Source organism: Petromyzon marinus, chromosome 62 (assembly GCF_048934315.1).
Source record: "Petromyzon marinus isolate PM22_M1 ecotype Great Lakes invasive population chromosome 62, UKy_Petmar_22M1.pri1.0, whole genome shotgun sequence".
NCBI lineage: Eukaryota > Metazoa > Chordata > Hyperoartia > Petromyzontiformes > Petromyzontidae > Petromyzon > Petromyzon marinus.
Window position 1 is genome coordinate 4381687 of NC_133728.1, and position 14540 is coordinate 4396226.

The following is a 14540-nucleotide window of genomic DNA, read 5'->3' on the forward strand; positions in this document are numbered from 1 at the left end:
CTACGGCGGCTGTCGCGTTGTACAGACGGGTGGTTTTTTTGTTGCTGTTGCTTTGTTTGTAAATTTTCGATTTCAACGTTTCAAGTGAACGATAATCATTCGCAACCCGCGGGCGCCCGTCGGCGTCCTGTCGAACGGGAGTTTACCACGGAGCGTCCGGCGGGTCCTGGTGGCGGTGGCGGTCCAGGTAACGGCGGCGGCGGCGGCGGCGGTCCTGGTGGCGGTGGCGGTCCAGGTGGCGGTCCTGGTGGCAGTGGCGGTGGGTGGGTGGGTGGTGTCGCGGTTTTTATTTTAGTTTCCGCGACATTTGCCCGGAAGTCACCTCTTCGGACGGCGCGCGAGCGGGAAAAACTTTGTACTTAAGTGTTTTTTTTTACTTCTCTCCCCCCCCCCCGCCCTCCTCTGCGATTAACTAAGCAAAGAAACAAAATTTGCCATCGCATGCGGCGGCCGTGGAGAGAGCGAATGATTTGCTGATTCTACGGACGTGAATATTTTTTATATAAAATTCTGTAAGAAACGTGTAGGGGGTTCCGAAGGTGAAATCACTTTTGAGTCTCTTCCGCTTTGCAACACCGCCGCCACTGCTTCCACCACCGCCACTGCCTCCACCACCGCCACTGCCTCCACCGCCTCCGCCTCCACCACCACCTCCATCACCGCCTCCACCTCGATCCCTCCCTTACAAATCGATCCAGCCACCGACCCGGGTTCAATCCCAGCACGTCACTCCGCCTACTCAAAGATCGGACCCACACCGGAGCAATCGGTTGCACAGCATGATTGCAGAGGAAACTTGGTTGCATGCCCAACTGCAGGTTTAAGACAACCTCTTCGCATGCAATTTGCTCGCAACTGGTCGCGGAGGCAACTTGGGTTAGAGACAACCAGGTTCTACGCAACTACTCGCAACTGGCTGCATAGGCGACTTGGTTAGAGACAACTCAGTTGCACGCAACCGAATCGCTAATACACCAACGCACGTCGACTGAAATTGGTTGCGTGTTCAGGTGGGCGAGTGATTGGTCAATACAAATCCCGACGTTGGGGGCGGGGGGGGGTGGAGCTATTCAGAAAAGGGGGGCGGGCCAGGCTGGTTGAGGGGCGTGACCGGGCGCTGTAGACACGCCCTACACGCGACTGCGAACTTTGGCCACGTGTGGACAAAGCAGCTACGTTAAAAATAAAAAAATAGGTGTTTTAACCCCTTTCTGGCAATCAAACGGCAGGAGTTGTGTTAATATGTTGAAACAGCAAATAGAAACATTCTGCAGGGAATCACAAAGTTACCGCATTAACCGCACACGGCACTCGTGTGGCGAACATGCAAATAAACACGGCTCTGATAATAATTAAAGACGCATTGTCTTTTGCAACTGATTGGCCTGCACCAGAGACGGCAGCCTTCTTCAGGGCCCGGTCTCACCACCGGTGTCAGACCAGAGGACAACGCCAAAAGGCGAACAGGACAAGGACAATGCCACTGCCAAGGGGCATTTTATAGCTCGGGGTGAGTGACAGCTACAATACGTGAACTTTTTGTTGCCAGTATCAAAGTATTGCAAAAATCATAAAAATAGGTGTTGTAATCATTTTCTGGCAATGAAACCGGAGTTGCGTTTAGATGTTCAAACATCAAATAGATTAAACGTTTGTGAGGCATCGCTGCGTTAACCACACGCGGTGCTTTTGTGGCAGACGTGCAAAGAAACACGGCTCTAGTAACACTGATCTACGGCCGCAATGCTTCCGAAATAAATGTAGTCCAACGTTACTAATTCTGGGTCGCTGAGAATGAAAATGATGCTTCAAATTGTTGATTGGCTCTAGTGTTCAAGATAAGCTACTGGGTCAGTGTATTTACGACGCTTGACTTGGGAATGGCGGAGTGCGTTATAAAGGGAAGGGATCTCAATTAAAACCGGAAATTACTCAAATACAAATTTGGATCTATGAATAAATCTATGACTGGGTTTGGACAGTATTTGCTTTATGAGCAAAACAATGAATGATGCAATCTGAACCTGGTATTGCGTCATACATGATATGAATTGCATCATGTTATTTTTAGAAGTTATGGATGATGCAATGATAACTAGGCTTACATCTCTGCTGAACAAATTGCCCTACAGTGAGGGAATAAAGTATTTGATCCTCTGCTGATTTTGTACGTTTGCCCACTGACAAAGAAATGATCAGTCTATAATTTTAATGGTAGGTTTATTTTAACAGTGAGAGACAGAATAACAACAACAAAATCCAGAAAAACGCATGTCAAAAATGTTATAAATTGATTTGCATTTTAATGAGGGAAATAAGTATTTGACCCCCTCTCAATCAGAAAGATTTCTGGCTCCCAGGTGTCTTTTATACAGTCAACGAGCTGAGATTAGGAGCACACTCTTAAAGGGAGTGCTCCTAATCTCAGCTTGTTACCTGTATAAAAGACACCTGTCCACAGAAGCAATCAATCAGATTCCAAACTCTCCACCATGGCCAAGACCAAAGAGCTGTCCAAGGATGTCGGACAAGATTGTAGATCTACACAAGACTGGAATGGGCTACAAGATCATTGCCAAGCAGCTTGGTAAGAAGGTGACAACAGTTGGTGCGATTATTCGCAAATGTAAGAAACACAAAAGAACTGTCAATCTCCCTTGGCCTGGGGCTCCATGCAAGATCTCACTTCGTGGAGTTGCAATGATCATGAGAACGGTGAGGAATCAGCCCAGAACTACACGGGAAGATCTTGTCAATGATCTCAAGGCAGCTGGGACCATAGTCACCAAGAAAACAATTGGTAACACACTATGCCGTGAAGGACTGAAATCCTGCAGCACACGCAAGGTCCCCCTGCTCAAGAAAGCACATATACATGCCCGTCTGAAGTTTGCCAATGAACATCTGAATTATTCAGAGGACAACTGGGTGAAAGTGTTGTGGTCAGATAAGACCAAAATTGAGCTCTTTGGCATCAACTCAACTCGCCGTGTTTGGAGGAGGAGGAATGCTGCCTATGACCCCAAGAACACCATCCCCACCGTCAAACATGGAGGTGGAAACATTATGCTTTGGGGGTGTTTTTCTGCTAAGGGGACAGGACAACTTCACCGCATCAAAAGGACGATGGACGGAGCCATGTACCGTCAAATCTTTGGTGAGAACCTCCTTCCCTCAGCCAGGGCATTGAAAATGGGTCGTGGATGGGTATTCCAGCATGACAATGACCCAAAACACGGCCAAGGCAACAAAGGAGTGGCTCAAGAAGAAGCACATTAAGGTCCTGGAGTGGCCTAGCCAGTCTCCAGACCTTAATCCCATAGAAAATCTGTGGAGGGAGCTGAAGGTTCGAGTTGCCAAACGTCAACCTCGAAACCTTAATGACTTGGAGAAGATCTGCAAAGAGGAGTGGGACAAAATCCCTCCTGAGATGTGTGCAAACCTGGTGGCCAACTACAATAAACGTCTGACCTCTGTGATTGCCAACAAGGGTTTTGCCACCAAGTACTAAGTCATGTTTTGCAGAGGGGTCAAATACTTATTTCCCTCATTAAAATGCAAATCAATTTATAACATTTTTGACATGCGTTTTTCTGGATTTTTGTTATTCTGTCTCTCACTGTTCAAATAACCCACCATTAAAATTATAGACTGGTAATTTCTTTGTCAGCGGGCAAACGTGCAAAATCAGCAGGGGATCAAATACGTTTTTCCCTCACTGTATATCAGCTCTAGAAATCATGCAGTGTCGTGTTCTTATTTGTCAGTGTTTAATTTTCCAAAGAGACACATTTTTGTTTAGCCAAAGTGAGCAGAAATGCCTCGTACTTGTGTGAACAAAGCAGATCACTTCTGCTATGTATGTGGTGAAGTGACTTTTGCATCACAAATGCGCAGTATAACCACTGGTTAAGAAAGCCTATCGCCTTTATATTGGCTGCAAAATTGGAGATCAAGACAAGATGTGGGCCCCACACACATGCTGCAACACTTGTGCAACAAATCTTCGCCAGTGGTTGATCAGGAAAAGGAAATCTATGCCTTTTGCAGTGCCAGTGAGTGCCAACAGATCACAGCAATTGTTACTTCTGCATGGCGCCTCCAGTTGGGAAAGGTGTGTCAAAGAAGACAAAAGTGGACTGTGCATTATCCAAACATTCCATCGGCAATTCGCCCAGTACCCCACGGAGAAGACCTACCGGTTCCTGATGCACCAGAATCATTCTCACTTGAGTCAGACGTGGAAGAGGATGAAACTTCTGGTCCTGAACCATCAAGGTCACATGACCCAGATTGTCTCCCATTCGCCTCCTCTGAACCACACCTCATAACACAAGGTGAGCTGAAAGACCTTGTCAGGGATTCAGAACTACCCAAGATTAAGGCAGAGCTGTTGGGCCGCAGACTGCAACAGTAGAATCTCCTGGCAGGTGATGTGAAAGGGTTTCCATGTTCCGTGACCGTCAAAAGGATATTGTCCCATTTCTTACTTCATGGAAGGTGATCTTGTAGCCTGCAACAACATCGATGGTGTGATGGCAGCCCTGAACATCGTTCATGATCCAGATGAATGTAGACTGTTCATTGATTCATCGAAGATGAGTCTTAAAGCTGTTTTGCTGCATAATGGCAATGCTTTGCCATCAATTCCAGTTGGTCATGCAGTCCATATGAAGAAAACCTATGACAACATGAAACAACTTTTGAGGTGCATAAACTATGACCAACATCAGTGGCACTTTGTGGCGATTCGAAGGTTGTTGCTGTCTTGCTTGGTCTGCTAGTCTCGACACACAAAGCACCGCTGTTTTCTCTGCGAATGGGATAGACGTGCGAGAGACTCCCACTACATCAAGACAGATTGGCCACTCCCACGGTCATTGGAGCCTGGGATGAAAAGTGCTCAGCATCCACCACTTGTTGAATCAAGGAAGATTTTGTTACCACCCTTTACACATCAAGCTGGGTCTGATGAAGACCTTTGTCAAAGCCACGGACAAAACACGAGCAGCTTTCAAGCACCACCTCCGTGGGAAATGTCCCGAGGTTCAGTGAAGCTGAGATCAAGGAAGGTGTCTCCTGTTGGTCCTCGGATTCGTGAAATTTCTTCGAGAGATGATGCATTTGCACTCCTTTGTCTTTCGGTAAAAGTCACGTGGGTAGAAAGCGTGATGACTTTACCGACAGAACCAAAGAGCATGGATTCCTGCAGTCACGAAAGCTTCCAATCGAGAACGATGCATTTTGAAAGCGCAATGCGTGGCAAGGAAAAGACGGCGTGGAAAGCCTCTCCAGTTAGTGGCAACGAAATGTTCTCGGAAACAACAAAGCAGACAACTGCAGGGAGTTGGCTGGACAACGTCGAGGCAGGCAAAAGCCTTGGTTGCAACATGTCACTCAAGATACTTTTTTTTGAGACTCTCATTTTGATTTTTCCCCCCCCCCCCCACCGAACTAGCGGGGAGCAGCGAGCGACCGGCATGGCGAGCGATTTCACCCAGGACGTTGCGACAACGGAGAAACGCTATCGGCGCAAATGGAGCCCCATCAATGCTTGCAAGGCTATTCCTGGACAGTGGCAGGAGATGCTCCATTTGTTTAATGCAAGAGACAGGCCGAGAAACGTCGAGTAGACACTGAATATGGACTACACTATGTCGTTATATATGCATCATAGTTTTTTTTGCCTTTTGTTTCACAATACATTTGATCTATGCAACCCTTTTGCCGATTTTGTTTTAAAGTGTTACGTGAACAGGACAGGTGACGTGTTATCATGTAAAGCAACGATAAACACGTGAAAAAACGTAGCTTCACAATTTAAGAGTGAGTCAAACTCTTATCTCCGCAATATTCATAGACGTAAATGTAAAAAAAACTTAAATATCTTGGGAAACAGTAGGCAATCAGTTGTTCTTTATTGTCATAATTGAATTGAGCGCGTCAAAATCCATCGTAAACAGCGCATTTCATCTCTGAAGCAGACGACGTCTAAACACATTTGTAAACCAGTGCATTATGTGGCATTGTCTTTGTACTGGTCGCTTTTTGGCGTTGTCCTCTGATCTGACACTGGTTGGTGAGACGAGGCCCCAATGAAGGCTGCTGATGCCTCTGGTGTAGGCCAATCAGTTTCAAAGACAATGCCCATTATATAATTATCAGAGCCGTGGGTCGTTTGCATGTTCACCACAGAAGTACCGCGTGTAGTTAACGTTGGAACTTGGTTCCTTGGGAAAGGTTGAAGCTATTTGGTGTTTGAACATCGCAACACAACTGTTTTATTTAGCCAGAAAGAGTAAAGCCCTTTCGTGTGCGGTTTGGAAAGAGGTCGTGATGGGTGAGGCACGTGGTGTGTAGCTTGGAGGAGGTAGTGATGGGTGGGACACGTGGTGTGTAGCTTGGAGGAGGTAGTGATGGGTGGGACACGTGGTGTGTAGATTTGAGGAGGTAGTGATGGGTGGGACACGTGGTGTGCAGGGTGTAGGAGGTAGTGATGGGTGGGACACGTGGTGTGCATGGTGGATGACGTAGTGATGGGTGGGACACGTGGTGTGCATGGTGGATGACGTAGTGATGGATGGGTCACGTGGTGTGCAGGAGGTAGTGATGGGTGGGACACGTGGGGAGCAGGGTGGATGACGTAGTGATGGGTGGGACACGTGGTGTGTAGGGTGGAGGAGGTAGTGATGGGTGGGTCACGTGGTGTGCAGGGTGGAGGAGGAGGTCATGTCACCGAGACCGGCATTGGAGTGGCACCCAGAGGTCAGCTAACAAGGGGACGAGGAGACCTTGAGCCAGACGCCGGCCGTAGTGGTTGGTGGTGGTGACGCTCACAACAACGAACAGAGTGCCGGGCGGTTAAAACACAGAAAGTTGGCACAGGTTGTGGATCGGCCAGTCCTCTCAATCGGCCAACCAATGGCACCGCCTGGGTCTGTCCCGTGACCTACCAGCAGCGAACCTTCGACATCACGTGGCCTTAAAGTGCACCTGGCCTGGCACAAGTGCCGTGGTGACGTCACCGCCAATTCGTGACGAATGGCCGCCGTTGGTGGTGGTGGTGGTGATGATGGCGAGACTGTAGAGAACGAGTCAACAATATGACAAATGCAAAATGCAAATCCAGGTGGCGGCGGTGATGGCGGTGATGGTGGTGGCGGTGGTGACTGGGGTTGGTGATGGTGGTGGTGGTTGGGGGTTGGTGGTGGTGGCTGTTGTGGCTGGGGGTTGTTGGTGGTGGTGGCGGTGGTGGCTGGGGGTTGGTGGTGGTGGCTGGGGATTGGTGGTGGTGGTGGCGGTGGTGGCTGGGGGTTGGTGGTGGTGGCTGTTGTAGCTGGGGGTTGGTGGTGGTGGTGGCTGGGGGTTGGTGGTGGTGGCTGGGGGTTGGTGCTTGTGCTGGTGGTTGGGTGTGGTGGGTGGTTGTAGTTGGTGGTTGTGGTGGGTGTTTGTGGTGGGTGGTTGTGGTGGTTGTGGTGGGTGGTTGTGGTGGGTGCGTGGGCTGTAGTCTACCCCCCCACCCCCTCTACAGCGTGACGCACCGATGCATGTAATGTTAAACACGGGAACACACACACACGACTATCACACACACACTACTATCACACACACACACTACTCTCACACACACACGACTATCACACACACACTACTATCACACACACACGGGAACACACACACACGACTATCACACACACTCACACACACACACTACTATCACACACACACGACTATCACACACACACGACTATCACACACACGACTATCACACACACACGACTATCACACACACACGACTATCACACATGCTCACACACACACTACTGTCACACACACGACTATCACACACACACACTACTATCACACACACACACGACTATCACACACTCACACACGACTATCACACACTCACACACACACGACTATCACACACACTACTATCACACACACTACTATCACACACACTCACACACACACTACTATCACACACACTACTATCACACAACACTCACACACACACACTATCACACACACACTGCTATCACTCACACACACACTACTATCACACACACTACTTTCACACACACACTACTATCACACACACGACTATCACACACACACACTATCACACACACACACTACTATCACACACACGACTATCACACACACACACTACTATCACACACACACGACTATCACACACACGACTATCACACACACTCACACGCGCGCTCATTCTGCGTTCCAGAATTAAACGACAACAACAAAACAACTTGGTAAACGAGGTTCGTGGTGGCCTCTATTTGATCGTCGCTTATGCAACCGACGTTGAAAAGCGGTTTTGATGAATCAGCTCCGTCCGCCTGCCTGGGTCTCTGTCCGCCTGCCTGTCTTGTTGGTTTATCCGTGTGACAAATAACCCATGGCACCTGGGTCTGTCACGTGACCTCATGCACCTAGCCTGGCACAGTGGGAGACAGGTGGTGCATCTGCCGGTCATCTCAGTCAACACAAGGCACCTGGGTCTGTCACGTGACCTCCTGCACCTAGGGCACAATGGGGAGACACAGGTGGTGCATCTGCCGGTCATCTCAGTCGGTCAACACAAGGCACCTGGGTCTGTCACGTGACCTGCACCTAGCCTGGCACAGTGGGGAGACATAGGTGGTGCATCTGCCGGTCATCTCAGTCGGTCAACACAAGGCACCTGGGTCTGTCACGTGACCTCCTGCACCTAGCCTGGCACAGTGGGGAGACACAGGTGGTGCATCTGCCGGTCATCTTAGTCAACACAAGGCACCTGGGTCTGTTACGTGACCTCCTGCACCTAGCCTGGCACAGTGGGGAGACATAGGTGGTGCATCTGCCGGTCATCTCAGTCGGTCAACACAAGGCACCTGGGTCTATCACGTGACCTCCTGCACCTAGCCTGGCACAGTGGGGAGACAGGTGGTGCATCTGCCGGTCATCTCAGTCAGTCAATCCATGGCACCTGGGTCTGTCACGTGACCTGCACCTAGCCTGGCACAGTGGGAGACAGGTGGTGCATCTGCCAGTCATCTCAGTCAACACAAGGCACCTGAGTCTGTCACGTGACCTCCTGCACCTAGCCTGGCACAGTGGGGAGACACAGGTGGTGCATCTGCCGGTCATCTCAGTCAGTCAACACAAGGCACCTGGGTCTGTCACGTGACCTGCACCTAGCCTGGCACAGTGGGGAGACACAGCTGGTGCGCATCTGCCAGTTCATCTAAGTCAACACAAGGCACCTGGGTCTGTCACGTGACCTCCTGCACCTAGCCTGGCACAGTGGGGAGACACAGCTGGTGCGCATCTGCCAGTTCATCTCAGTCAACCAATGTCACCTGGGACTACTCCCGTGACCTCCTGTCAGCGAGCCTTCGACACTTCACTTGGACTCAAAGTGCACCTAGCCTGGCACGAGCGCCGTCGTGACGTCACCGCCACTTGGTGGCAGTCGACGCTTCGCGGGAAAACATAGAAGTACAGTGCAACAGTCGACGTCACTACCCTGCCCTCTGCTTCGCGATGTACACAGCGTCAGCATCATCAGCCGTGGTCAATCCACTGCTGGATGAATGCCTCCCCCACGCCTTTCGATTATGGAGTGGGAATTTGGGGTGGTGGTGGAGATGGGGGGGGGGGATGGTTTTGACCATACTTCACCACGCTGGTCAGTGCGGGTTGGCGAAGTTTCGGGGGAGCATAGCAGTGTAGCACAACTGGGTTGGCTGGAGGTTCCGCAGTGGCCTGGAGCAACCCCGGTAGGCATGGCGCTCAGTCGCCTAACCCATCGTCATCAGCCGTGGTCATTTAAATTTTAGTTTTTAGGTCCATGCGGCGTACAGCTGTTTCAATACGGGCAAAAAAATAAGTCGTTCGTGTTTGTAGGGGCACAGGGTAACCAATAAGGTGTGAATTGGTCTGTAATAAAGTATAAGGGGTTGACAGGTATGAGAGTGTGTGGGTGACTTAGTTTGTGGGTGAGTGAGTGTGTGGGTGTGTGAGTGAATGTGGGTGAGTGTGTAGGTGAGTGTGGATGAGTGAGTGGGTGGGTGAGTGAGTGTGTGGGTGAGTGGGTGAGTGTGCGGGTGAGTGAGTCCGTGGGTGAGTGTGTGGGTGAGTGTGTAGGTGAGTGTGGATGAGTGAGTCTGTGGGTGAGTGAGTGTGTGCGTGAGTGAGTCTATAGGTAAGTGAGTGTGTGGGTGATTGAGTGTATGGGTGAGTGAATGTGGGTGAGTGTGTGTGTGGGTGAGTGAGTGTATGGGTGAGTGAATGTGGGTGAGTGTGTGGGTGAGTGAGTGTGTGGGTGAGTGTGTGGGTGAGTACGTGGGTGAGTGAATGTGTGGGTGAGTGATTGTGTGGGTGAGTGAGTGTGTGGGTGAGTATGTGGGTGAGTGAATGTGTGGGTGAGTGATTGTATGGATGAGTGTGTGGGTGAGTGAGTGTGTGGGTGAGTGAGTTTGTGTATGTGGACCCCCCTAATGGAGCATCTTCGCCGGTTAGAAACATTTAGGCTGGCCTGCCTACGATCCATCCTGGGTTTAACCAGGCTGGATTGTGTGAGGAGCTCACAAATCCTTGAAATATCTGGGCACGGTCCCATCGGTGAGCTCCTCCGGCAGGCAAGGCTGCGTTGGCTGGGTCATGTCGCCCGCATGCCCAGCCACCGCATGCCGAAACAGCTTTTGTTCGGCCGGATCGAGGGGGCTAAACGGGCGCTGCACGGGCTAGAGAAGAGATGGAGTGATGTGGTACAGGAGGACGTGGAGCTGAGTGGACTTGCCGATGACTGGTACCAGCGGTGTCAAGATCGGCCTCTGTGGAGGAGGCTCGTGAAGGACGCTACTGGGCAGTTGGAGGCAGTCGCCCTCCAACAACAACGGAGGGCGGAGGAGCGACGCTCACAACAACGAGCGGAGCGCCGGGTGGCTAAAGCACAGCAAGTTGGCACAGTAGGGGGCACAGGTGGTGCATCAGCCGGTCATCTCAGTCATCTCAGTCGACCTGTGGCACCTGCTGGGTCTGCCCCGTGACCTGCCAGCGGGCATTCGACACTTCACGTGGCCTCAAGGTGCACATAGCTTGGCACCTCCTGCCAGCGAATCTCGGTTGTTGTTGTGAGTGTAGTAGTGAGGATTGTCTATCTGTGTTTCTCCCTTGCGATGGGTTTTTGTAGAATGAGCGTTGAGATTTATCAGGGGCACGGGGTTACCAATAAGATGTGAATCGGTTTGTAATAACGTAGAGCACTGACAAACAGGAATGCCCACAGCCATGCAGAATTTCAGACTTTAAATATTCCCCCGCTGTATCTGACGTCATCGCGCCGACGTGATGACGTCGTGGGCGTCGCCCGTGGTTGTGACGAATCTCCGTGCACGATCAGGCGTGACGCGCGCCGCGTGGCTAAACGTCACCGTGCCGACGCGATGACGTCAGACGCATGCCAAAAGGGGATGCGCGATGACGTATTGGACAACGAGACGACGTCGATTTTGAAATATAAGCAGAGGCGTGACGTCACGCGTTTGACGTGATGACGTGGATAGACGGATTGGGCGACAGAAATTCGGCTTCATCCAGCAGCGGATCGATCACGGCTCATGATAATGTTGGTGACATCATCTACCCAGACGCACATCACGCTAAAACCCCGGACACAGTCGTGAGCAACACTGTGGCCTGAAAATGAGGCGACGTTTCGGGCAGTAGCCTCTCAACGGCACACTTTGGAACGTCACCACGTGTATCCAGCTCCGTAAACGTGGTGATGTCAACCACGTAAATGCCAGCCCACCCCCAAAAGAACGTGGTGATGTCACCGCGTTTTTGCTTCAGCTCGCGCGTGCAACGTCACCACGTTTCGCGAAGCCCGCCTGCGTGGTGACGTCACGACGTAGGGTTCGTCATCGTGCGTGCGCAGTGACGTCACGGCAGGATATCCGCCCCCCCGCGACGTTTCATGACATCACCCACGTTACCCGCCTCGGTGACGTCACGACGACGGCCGTCGGCGCGCGCGCGCGTCGCCGTCACGGCGGGATATCCGCCGCCAGCGTTCACGACGACGTTTGGCGATCGTCACCACGTTACCCGCCTCGGTGACGTCACGACGACGTTGGGTGACGTCACCACGTTACCCACCCACGCTGTGACCTCACCACGCCGGCCGTCGGCGCGCACGCGCGCGTCGCCGTCACGGCGGGATTATCCGCCGCGACGGCCGTTCACGACGACGTTGGGTGACGTCACCACGTTACCTACGCGGTGACGTCACGACGCCGCGTCTTCCCGCGTGTGAGGGTAGGGTGGTGGTGGGGGGGGTGACGCGCGTCCGGCTGCAACTCCGCGAACGTCCCCCGCGGCGTCCCCCGTCGTGTCGCGCAGAGGCGAGCGGGGTGGATGGTGACGGATCCTTGTGGGTAGGGTGGGTAGGGGGGGACATAATTTAGTTTCTCTCCGGGGGGGGGGGGGGGTGGTGGTGGTGCGTGTTGTTGTTGTGGCGAGTGTTGTTGTTGTTGTGGCGTAAGTCCATCCCCACCTCTTTCTCCTCAAAAATACAAAACCCCCACCGCTAAAACTGACGAGCGCTGACCGCCACCCCCCGCCGCTGCGGCGCCACCACCACGCCACCACAACCGCGAAACTTCCATCGCGGCAGGCGGGCGGGCGGGCGCCTTCTGTTAAATGAGCCGCGGGCGAGGCGCCTCGGCCCGCCACGCAGAGACGTCGCCCCGCTGACCCCGCCGACCCCGCCGACTCAACCCGACGACGGCCGCCGCCGCCGCCGCCTCAGCGACACCCCACGGACCCCCCCAAGTAAGTGGCGGCGGCGGCGGTAGCGGAAGCGACTCTCCACAATCCCCAGCGCGGATAGGCGTCGCCGGCTGTTTACGCGCTCGCCATTGGCCCGCGGCGCCGCACGTGACCGCGCGCGAGCCAATAGCGAGGGCGGGCTCGGTCGCGGGTCGCTTATCCGGGCTACGGAATCTGGAAGCCCGTCCCCTCTCCTCCTCCCCCCCTCGTGTGTGGCGTGGTCCAAACTCGGCTCGTCCGGTGCGCGGGAAGACAAAGGCGGCCGGGCGCGGTGTTGGCCGACGAACCAGACCGCCTATCGCGCGCCGTTGCCGGCCTTCGTAGGCGCCGCCGCTCGCTGCGCTGACCGAACTTGTCCCGCGAAGGGGGCCCCGCTGGAAGGATGGGCGGGGGGAGGCGGAGCCTTGCGTGTTTGTGAACCTAGCTTGGCACCAGCGCTGTGGGTGACGTTACTGTCACGTGCTGGTGGATGACGGCGGCTGTTGTGTGTGTTTGTGTGTGTATTGTTTGTACACCGCCTGTGTGTGTGTGTGTGGGGGGTGGGGAGCGGTGGTGTTGTGGTTAGCACTACGCTGCGCTAGGAACCCCGCTCACAGCCAACACCGGTGACGATTATCCGAACCGGTCCCTGGGCCTCGCCTAGGTCGACTCAGCCTCAAATGAGTAAGCCTGGTGTAGCGGTGTGTCGTAAACATTCGCCACTGGGGGAGACAAAGGCGGCCGGGCGTGGTGCTGGCCACCCACCCCCTCGTGTGCCGTGCCGGCCTTCGTAGGTGGTGCTGCTACTCGCTAACAGCACTTGCCCCTACAGTCTGTCAAGGCTACACGGGGGATCTTTGTCTTTGGTTCTCAACAACAACAATAGGACAAACATTGTATACACATACATAAAAAAGCAGATAGCCTCTGTGCATTATGCAACAATAACAGCAGCAAGTAATAAGTAATATTTAGAAAAAAAAACACTTTAAAAAAACACGCTTTAATGAAATGTACCGCGACTCCAGGAAGTGGCCCCGAAACTTGCCACAACATAAGGGGACCGTGGCCAATCACAGCCAACGTCAGTTGAGCGTGGACAGTTAGACCCAAGCCGAAACATAACATGTAAAAAATAATGTTTAAAAATATATATTTTATTTTTAATGATAGAATACAGTATTGTCATCAGTAAGACGTAAGTATAGCAAGTTTGCAGTCGATACCACATTGGGAAGTGGGGTTAAAATTGAGTTACAAGATTTGAGGATACAACAGAGTGAGTCAATAAAAAGCGTGTAATAAAAAGATTGTTTAAAAATATATATTTTATGATAGAATATAGTATTGTCATCAGTAAGACATAAGTATACTAAGTTTGCAGTCGATACCACATTGGGAAGTGGGGTTAAAATTGAGTTACAAGATTTGAGGATACCACAGACAGAGTGAGTTAATAAAAAGCGTGTCATAAAAAGATTGTTTAAAAAAATATATATATATATTTTATGATAGAATATAGTATTGTCATCAGTAAGACATAAGTATACTAAGTTTGCAGTCGATACCACATTGGGAAGTGGGGTTAAAATTGCGTTACAAGATTTGAGGATACAACAACAACAGACAGTGAGTGAAATAAAAGCGTGTAAAAACATCAGCACCTCTTGAAGAATATGTCGTGTCTTATTCTTCTTCTTCTTCGCTCGCCATCAGAATAA

General features: G+C 51.8%; 1 long non-coding RNA gene across 1 annotated transcript; it reads right to left on the minus strand.

Annotated features, from left to right (window-relative positions):
- Positions 1 to 8277: 8277 nt before the first annotated feature.
- Positions 8278 to 12886, minus strand: LOC142906258 (uncharacterized). Its single transcript, XR_012930100.1, has 2 exons — positions 12566 to 12886; positions 8278 to 12439 (listed from the first exon to the last, which is right to left on the minus strand). It is a non-coding gene; the product is annotated as an uncharacterized LOC142906258 (long non-coding RNA).
- Between the last annotated feature and the right edge of the window lie 1654 nt (positions 12887 to 14540).